We start from the raw sequence: 10,021 nt of genomic DNA, 5'->3' as shown, positions 1-10,021 counted from the left end.
CTTAGGCACAAGAAATAGTTATTGAGTTAAAACATAGCCAGATTGAAGGCAAATAGAGCTAACAGCTGAGACTGTCCGCCATGACATTCCTAACTATGTCAGAGAATCTTTTAACTACGTTATAACGTTATAAAGTGATTATAAACATGATCTCTGGGGTGGGTGGGGTGGAATCGAGGTTGATGAGGCTGAGAAGGGTTTTACTAGTGAATCACAGATGTAAGAATGCGTTTTCAACTCTGCAAGCAATTTCTGGTGGTACTGCCGGCAAAGCGCTGGGCTGCTGATGCCAAGATGAGCATTCTCGGCTGGCCAGCCACTCTGGAGAACCCTGAGGTTTTTTGACTCCTGTAAATATTAACAACTCAGAAAATCCATATAGGGTGACTGTGAGTCAAAAATGGAGTGCTGAAAGTATAGTGGGTTGGGGCAGCTGACCTCAAAATCAGTAGTTTGAAGCCACCAGGTGCTCCAAGGGAGAAAGATACGACTTCCTGCTCCTCTAAAGAGTTACAGTCTTGGAGACTCATAGGGATAGTTCTATTGTCAAAATTGACTCCACGACAGTGAGCGAGCGAGTGATGAGTCAGCATCTACCCCATGGTGGGGGGTTCGTTGGTTTCTCCCCAAATGAGAAGTATTATGAATAAACCTCCTTCCCTAAGGGAACATTTATTTTCGTAACTTTCATCCTTTGTTCAGGGTCTCTAGTCATATTGCATCCCTATCCTTTCTTTTTTTTCTCCTCCTCCTTCACTATTATAACTTCTAGAATTCATTCTTGGTGTTACAGGGGAATTTACAAATTAGAAAAGATGACCATCTCTCACTACTATGTCACATGAGTTTTGATTTCTGATTCTGGAAAATGGAAGAGCCATGAGGAGCTCAGTGAGAATATCTAGGCATTATTGACCAATATATGTTCATAATTATATGACTAATGATAACCTGTGGAGCATCAAGTAGTTATACAATGCTATGATTTGAGTACTATTGGGATCTCTATTTCTAAAATGAGAAAACATTCCCAAAGTTACACTAGTGAGCAGTGGGGAAAATGGGATTCCAACACTGTGATACCTAGGTTTTGTGTCAACTGGACCGAGTCAGGATTCTCAGTGGCTTGACAGTTAAAGTCTAGTAATCCTACATGATGAGCAAGTAATCAGAGAAATTGAACTATGTAATGATAAACACAGCATCAGAATTGGAGGAAGGCTCATGAACAACCTTCGACATACAGATAACATGATGCTGAGTGGTGAAAATGAGGAGGACTTGAAGCACTTGGAGACAAAGATCCAGGATTACAGCCTTCAGTGTGAATTACAATTTAATATAAGGAAAATTAAAAATCCTCACTACTGGCCAGTAGGTAAAATCATGAGAAATGGAGAAAAGTGTGAAGTTGTCAAGGATTTTGTCTTGCTTAGATTCACAATCAAAGCACATGGAAGCAGCAGTCAAGAGTTCAAAACACATGTTGCATTAGGTAAATCTGCTGTACAAGACCTTTTTCGAGCATCCAAAAGCAAGGATGTCACTTTAAGGACTAAGGTGCTCCTGACGCAGGCTATGATATTTTCAGTTAAATCGCATGCATGTGAAAGTTAGGCACTGAATAAGGAAGATTAAAGAAAAAGTCAATGCATTTGAATTATGTTGTTCTTAAGTAAAAGAAGGCAAATCCAGTTCAAGTCCTTGGGTTAGATGTTAGTCCGGAAGCTTTGCCTGGATCATCATGAACCAGGAAGATGGACAAGGATGAAAGAAAATGAAGGAGGAAGACCACAGGCTGGTAGACACAGAAACAAGTGAACCCAAGGCCAGTAAGTCAGGCTGGTGGCTGCAGAGTCCCCTGAATCCGAGGTCAGCAGGCCAGGTGGTAGGTCAAATGGCAGGCTACTGTTGGCTTCCAGGGCCAGTCAGCAAGTAATACTGTAGACTGTGGGCACAAATCCAAAGAACTGGATGTCAATAAGCCAGATACAGGATACAGATTCAGCAAGAAACAAACACATTCACTACAGTGCCTATTTATATAGGAATTGGGTCATAACCTCCAAGAAGCAGCTTTTCAATAGCACCAGTGCTCTGGCCTGAATAATAAGATTGCATTCTACCCTAATCTACTCACTGTACTGGCTGCTCACAGCAGATTGCATTATAGAGTTGGTTAGCCTGTATTGTGTGCCGTCATGAGGGACTGTTGTTATTATTACAAGGTGTTCTCTAATAAGCTCCAACATACAGCGATCCATTGCACAGTAGAACAAACTCCCCTCAGTCCTGCACCAGTCTCACACTTGTTGTGCTTGAGCCCTTTGCTGCAGCCGCTATGTCAACTCTTCTAGTCGAAGGTCTTCTTTCCACTTCCCTTCTTGGCCAACCATGATGTCTTTTTCTGAGGATCAGTGTACCATCCCCGACAGGCTTGAGATGCAGTCTCACCAGCCTCGCTTCTAAAGAGCGTTCTGTCTGTACTTCTCACAACCCAGAGCTCTTTGCTCTTCTGGAAATCTGAAGAACTTTCCATTTTCTCCACCAGCACCAGTATTCAAATGCATTGATTCTTCTGTGGTCTTCTATAGTCAGTGTCCAACTTGCAAGTGCATATGAGGCCATTAAAAATACCACAGCTGGGAGCAGACACCCCTCAGTCCTCCAAGTGACATCCTTGCTCTTCAACACATCCAAGAGGCCTTGAGTAACAGATTTGCCACTGTGTCATTGTGAATCTGAGTAAGGCAAAAGCCTTGCTGACTTCTTTTTATTTTTCTTCATTCATCCTTTGGGTCCACTTGCAAAGTTTTGGGGTGTTTTCTTATATTATATTGTAATCCATATTGAAAGCTGCAGTCCTTGATTGTCTTCAAGTGCTCCTCGTGTTCAGCATCATGTGTGTCATCTGAATATTGAAGATTATTCAGAAGCCTTCCTCCAATCCCAATGCCAAGTTCTCCTTCATATAATCCAGCATCACAGAGAATTTGCTCAGCATAAAAATTGAAGAAGTGTAATGAAAATGTATAGTGAAATAAGGATACAAGTGGAAGAAACACTTTTATTTGTAGGCACAAATAAACTACAAATATTTTTGGCACAAATAATTACAAAAAAACAAAAGAAACTACAATTATTTGTTGTTGTTGTTGTTGTGTCTTTTTAAAAAACATTTTATTAGGGGCTCATACAACTCTTATAACAATCCATACATATACATACATCAATTGTGTAAAGCACATCTGTACATTCTTTGCCCTAATCATTTTCAAAGCATTTGCTCTCCACTTAAGCCCTTTGCATCAGGTCCTCTTTCCCACACCCTCCCCTCTCCCCCCTCCCTCATAAGCCCTTGATAATTTATAGATTATTATTTTGTCATATCTTGGCCTCTCCGGCGGAAACAACAATTATTTGTAAGCACAAATAATTACCAAAAAAAAACATGCAATTTACCCTAAAATCAAGTGTACATAGTCTGCTTAAACGTGGTATTGAAAATGAGATCTGAAGAGAAACAGGCTAAGTGATAAGTGGATAATTTGATGGTAACAATTAGATTTATTTTTAAGTATAGATAACAGAGAAATAACTCTTGAATAAATTTAATATGCCAAGAAGGTGCTAATACAGAGTAAAGTTCAATGATATTACCTCATCTGAGTTCACTTTTTTTCTTCTCATGTTTCCAGAAAACTAGCCCCCTGGTTTGAAAATGATATACTTTGCCATTATGAAAGTGTATACATCTGCTTTCTAATTCATGTAACTGCTATAAAATTTAGTTAGATTCCATACTTTATTCAGGAATATTAGAATCAAGCATTTTTTCTTGATATTACTGATAAGATCTGGATATTGATCAATTCTAAGAAATATTAAACATTCTAAGAAAAATGAAAGTATAATTCCAGAATGCTTAGAATATGATAGACATAGGCTAAATCATTCATATGCATTTTCCTGTTGAATAATCATATCAATCTATTGATGTAATAGAATCATTGACATTCAAATTTTCCAGATAAGAACACTTGAGGCACCAGGAAGTAAAGTAAACTTCCCAAGGTAACTTAGTTCAAAAGTAGTAGAGCTAAAACTCTAGCCCAAATAACCTAAATTAAGAGGCTCTATACAAGAGACCCCACCAACTGTGAGTCAAAAGAAGTCCCTGTAGTTTCAGCCCAATGCAAAATCAGTATGCCACCAGGGGCCCGATCAGGATCGGAGAAAGGCTTATTAGTATGTTCAATATGCAGATAACAGGATCTTGCCTGCTGAAATCAAGGAGGACTTGAAGCACTGAATGACGAAGTTCAAGAACTGCAGTCTTCAGTATGGGCTACAACTAGAAGTAAAGAAAATAAAAATCCCACAACTTGACCAATAGATCACATTACGGTGAATGGAGAAAAGATGAAAGTTGTCAAAGAGGTCCCCTAGTTTGGAACCATAATCAACACTCATGGAAGCAGAAGTCAATGACACCTTGCATTGGGTAAATCTGCTGCGCAAGAACTCTCTGAAGTGTTGAAGAGCAAGGATGTCATTTTGAAGACTAAGGTGCACCTGTCCCAAGCCATGGTATTTTCCATATCTTCATATGCAAGTGAAAGCTGTACATTGACTAAAGAAGACCAAAGAAGAACCAATGCATTTGAGTCATGATGCTGGCAAAGTATTATTGAAAGTATCATGGATGCAAAGAACACACAAATTTGTCTTGGAAGAAGTAGAGCCAGAATGCTCCTTAGAAGGAAGAATGACCAGGTTTTGTCTCAGTGCTTTGGATACATTCTCAGGAAAGACCAGGTCCTGGAAAAGGAAATAATGTCTGATAAAGTAGAAGGGCAGAAAAAAGAGGAACACTCTGTTTGTGATGGATTATCACTGTGGCTGCGACCATAGGTTTAAACATAATAATAATTTCTATGCAGGATTGACGTGTTCTAGTCTACTGTACAGCAGGTCATCATGAGTCAATACTGACTTGCCAACACCTAACAGGAGTACTAACTTTTTTTTAAATTAAGAAATCTTTTTATTGGGGCTCACACAACTCTTATCACAATCGATACATACATCAGTTGAGCAAAGCACCCTTATACATTCGTTGCACCAGGAGTACTAACTTTAACTGCGTTTTCCTTTTTTCACTCATCTCGAACTCAACTGAAAACACTTTTTAAAAAATCATTTTCTTGGGGGCTCTTCCAGCTGTTCTAACAGGCCATCATTCAATTAGAGCAAACGTAATTGCACAACTGCTGCTCTCACCAGTTCAAAACATTGTCTTTCTTCTTGAACTCTTTGATATCAGCTCTCTTTTATCCTCGCCCACTGGAAAATACTCTTGTCTAAGATGGCTAGAGCATTCCACTGGTGTTTGAAGTCTGCTTAACTTAAATATTTCTTTGGAATAGGTTTCATTCAAACAAATTTAAGGCACTGGAGTAGGAAGAAGCTTGTTTCACACACACACACACTCATATTATCAATGTACTACAGCATTAAAAATATTTTAATAACATTGCACATATGCACTCATGTATATAATTTAACTCATACATTTGAGCACTGAAATTCTGGTGTTAACAACCTATAATGTTTTCTATGATCATTATTTAAATGTATATTCAAGTAAATATATAGTGCTCTCTAATATTTTAAACAAAATAATCACTTATAAACAAGGTGGCTTCAAAGTGCATGAAAAAATTTCAATATATTTTAATGTGTATGTATATGTGTGTGTGTGTGTGCATACTTGTACAATGAAATGAAGGTCTGGTAGCTAAAAACTGTGGCATTCTCACCTAGGGTTGTTCTAGAAAGGTTTGCATACCTCAGGGGACAATTTCCAACCATATCCTTCAAGGTGCATTTTCCTCTACTTAAGCCTAATCCCTATTACCTCCTGGTGGCCTGTGAGGCCTCAGTGTTTGAGGGTCATCATGCCTTCTGATATAGTAACAAATGCAGCTGGTCCCACCCATCAGTCTGCTGAACCTTGAAGAACCTGAGCAGGAAACAGCCCGGCCTCCTCTGCAGGGTTTAGGTGATGAAATGCAGCTCACAATTAGTTGCTCCTGCAATTTTCACACCTGGGGCTCCTGAGCTTTGAGGATGCAGGTGGCCTAATGCAGGAGTAATTAGTTCCGTGTCATTAATTATTTATATGGAGCTTATCACCCTGGGTTAGCAATTTTTGTTGACTCAAAACTGCAGGTGCACAAAGGGGTTGGGGGGAGGAGGGCATTTTGAAGCTTGGCCTCTTGAAAGGCCAAGGGAAAACGGTGCTCTGTGATGCTGGTGATCTCTGAAGCTAAACCCAGAAAGGGCAATGCCATTCCCAGCCACCACAGAGTTTTGGGAGTTCACAATTAATTTAAAATAGTCACTCACTATTACTATAGCTCCAAACAGTGGTTCGATTTTACTCACAAGGAATTCAGTTTTTAATGGAATTCATTTTATATGAAAATCGTCTGGATCTTGTTATTATATAATATAATATATTATTATTAAAGAAAAGCAGGGCATGAGAATCTAAAGACACTGCCTTATCTTTTTCTTGAAAAATACACAGTAGTTAAAATAACCTTACTGGAAAGTCCACTTACAGACTATCTTCTACCCTTCTGGGTGAATGTGCGTTAATGGTGCTTACTGGTATGTAACTAGGGACACAGGCAGAATTCCCTGAACCCTACTTAAGCAACTGTGAAAAATTTTACCTGGTTACTAAAGGGATTGTGACTCTAAATTCATTACCCTACATCTATTAACTCCGGTGCTTATTACCAATTTACTTTCATTTACTTGTTTCTTGTTTCTCCATATCAAAGAGAGAGAGTGAGTTAGCTAGAATCTTGTCTTCCCTCCACAGAAGATTTCTGGTTGAAGACTTTGTTAAGCGTTTAGCCTACAGAGCATATTAAGATCAATTTTAAAACTAAGATTTCAGTTTCACAACACTTTGCCACAGCTCATCTCTCAGTTTGCTGTGTGATTGTGACTGACTCCTATGTTACTGGGATGCTGGAAGGCATGCCACCAGTATTTCAAGCACCAGCAGAGGCAGCCATGGTGGACGAGTGGCTGCAGAGCTTCCAGAGTAGGAAAGACTAGGAAGAACTTGGAAGTCTACTTCTACAAACAAAGAGTACAGTAAAAACTTTTAAGTGGCAGCAAAATATCATCTGATATGATACTAGAAAATAAGTTCCTCAAGTTGGACGGCACTTAAGATACGACTTAGAGTAAGCTTTAAAGTCAATATAAATTACAGTCAGCTTTAATAACATCAATGGTCTGAAACTTGATAGATCCTCCATTGTGTATGTGGTAGGACGAAAATTTAAAAGAAATGGCAGTAAACATACTTGAATAACCACAACATGGAATGTATGAAGCATGAATCTAGAAAATGTAGATGTTATTAAAAATAAAATGGGAAAAAATAAATTAGCTAATTAAAAATAAAATGGAACGTTCTTTGTAAAATCATGAAACTGTAATATAGAACAGTAGAAGAAAAAGAGGAAAAACATTAACAGGGATGTCATTAACTTTTACCTGATGAACCTGTGAAACAGGTATATATTTGCCTAGGTATATTCTCAACAACAACACAATAAGTAAAAATTTAAAATATATATGTATGTATATGATATGCATATATGTTTATGCATAAGGGAGCATCACAAGGTTCATGGGAAGACACAAATAAAAGAATTTTTTCCCACAAATGTTTCTGGGTTTTTTAATTAATCAATATTTATTTTAATAAATCATTTTATTGGAGGCTCTTACCGCTCTGATAACAATCCATACACCAAGTATATCAAGTACATTTGTACATATGCTGCCATAATTTCCAAACCACTTTCCATAAATGTTTTGAAGTCCTCTCATTTGAGCACTGATCCGGGCTGGTGTTTTCCTTTCGTATACTTCTTACAAATGTATATGTTTTCCATAGTAAGCTAATGTGTCTATTTCAAAGTGGGTAATACTATAACTGTTACTATTTCGATTGGATGATAGCTGTGGAACCATGGCATTGTGAATATAGTAAGCAAGAATCAACAATCACAAGAAACTATAAAGATGCAAAACAGTGATGAGATATCACCTTATACAAACAGTGACTGCCCAACTTAAAAAACAAAACAAAATAAAAACCAACCCAAAAAACAGCAAATGATAGGTATGGTGCAGAGAGCTTGAAACTCTCATACATAGGTGGCAGACCTGTAACCATATACAAATGTTGTGAAATGCTATATGGAGTGTGTTAGGCTGGGTTGACCAGAGATACAAATCCAGTGACTCTCATATATGTGTCAGAGAGAGCTTCATATCAAGAAGTAATTATGCATCAATAAAACATCCCCCCGGCTTGTGAGAAGGCTTTGAGAAAAATGGCTGCTGCATGGCAGAGTGTGAAGGGCCTGGTTTCAGTGATAACTGGAGGAGCCTTGGGTCTAGGCTTAGCCATGGCGATGTGACTGGTGGGCCAGGGAGCCTCTGCTGTGCTTCTGGACCTGCCCAACTCGGATGGAGAGGCCCAGGCCAAGAAATTAAGGAAGAGCTGTGTCTTCACCCCTGTCGATGTAAACCTCATAGGTACCTTCAATATGATCCACCTAGTGGCCCAAGAAATGGGCCAGAATGAACCAGACCAAGGAGGCCAACGTGGAGTCATCATCAATACTGCTGGTGTTGCAGCCTTTGATGGCCAGGTTGGACAGGCTGCATACTCTGCTTCTAAGGGCGGCATAGTAGGCATGACACTGCCTATTGCTCGGGATCTGGCTCCCATAGGCATACGGGTGATGACCATTGCTCCAGGTCTGTTTGGCACTCCACTGCTGACTAGCCTCCCAGACAAGGTGCGCAACTTCTTGGCCAGCCAGGTGCCCTTCCCCAGCCGACTGGGCAACCCTACTGAGTATGCTCATCTGGTCCAGGCCATAATTGAGAACCCATTTCTCAATGGAGAAGTCATTCGACTAGATGGTGCCATCCGAATGCAGCCCTGAAAGGAGATGGCAGAGAACACACACCCCTTTTGCCATTCCTTTGGAATGCTGGCGTCCACTTTGAGAGGGATCTCAGTGGCTATTTTGTAACTTTGCCCACATGTCACTCTCTGTGCCTAAAAAGTTTGCATTTCTCAAAAAAAAAAAAAAAACCATCCCCCCAAAGGAGGAGTTTATATCAAAGGCTCAAGCAGAAAATGTCTTGGAAATGATGATGGCAACATATTACAAATTTGCTTGATACAATTGATGTATGGAATATGATAACAGCTGTAAGAGCCCCAATAAAATGACGGGAAACAAACATCCCAGCCCAGTCCAACTCAAGTCCATAAGTCTGATACTAATTCGTGAAGTCCCTCTTCAGACTCGCAAAGCCACATGCAATGATGCAGAATACAGGAACATCACCAGCCGGTGGGTGCAAAGTCTTATGGATCCAATGGGGGGTGAACCCATCTCCAGGGCTTGCACAGGTCTCAGCGTGGCTCATCAACAGGAAGGTGAAGGCAGAGGAGGTGACTTTAACAAACAGAAATCTCTTTTCTCAGTGTAGAAAGCCAAAAGTCAGAATTCAGGATGTGGGTTCTAGAGGATGACTTTTTCTCTCTGTTGACCCTAAAAGAAGGTTTTTGTCTCTTGTGAGCTTCTACTTCTGGGAAATTCTCTCCCTGCATCTCTGCTCTACTCCCATTGTGTACTTTTTTCTATTTCTCAGAAGAGATTGACTCAGGTCCACCTGACACTAATCCTGCCACATTGACATAACACAAACCATCCTTTCCACAGGGGATTATACTCACAAGCATCCATTTGAAAATTTGCAACACATATTTTGGGGAGAGGACACTATTCAATTTGTAACAGCTTTACTTATCAAATTACATTGTAAACCCCTTGATCCCAGGATTATATTTAAAGTTAAGGAAGAGACAGGTTGGTCTGCTCTCAGAAAGATTACATCCTAG

The 10,021-nt window shown here is 39.6% G+C and overlaps 1 pseudogene; it reads left to right on the top strand.

The window, feature by feature from the left end:
* Window positions 1-8,432: 8,432 nt before the first annotated feature.
* On the top strand, window positions 8,433-9,112 carry LOC142422445 (3-hydroxyacyl-CoA dehydrogenase type-2 pseudogene; annotated as a pseudogene).
* Window positions 9,113-10,021: the final 909 nt, after the last annotated feature.

Source organism: Tenrec ecaudatus, chromosome 12 (genome assembly GCF_050624435.1).
Source record: "Tenrec ecaudatus isolate mTenEca1 chromosome 12, mTenEca1.hap1, whole genome shotgun sequence".
Taxonomy (NCBI): domain Eukaryota; kingdom Metazoa; phylum Chordata; class Mammalia; order Afrosoricida; family Tenrecidae; genus Tenrec; species Tenrec ecaudatus.
Note: the sequence above shows the minus strand (reverse complement) of the source record. Positions and strands in the feature narration are given on the sequence as shown.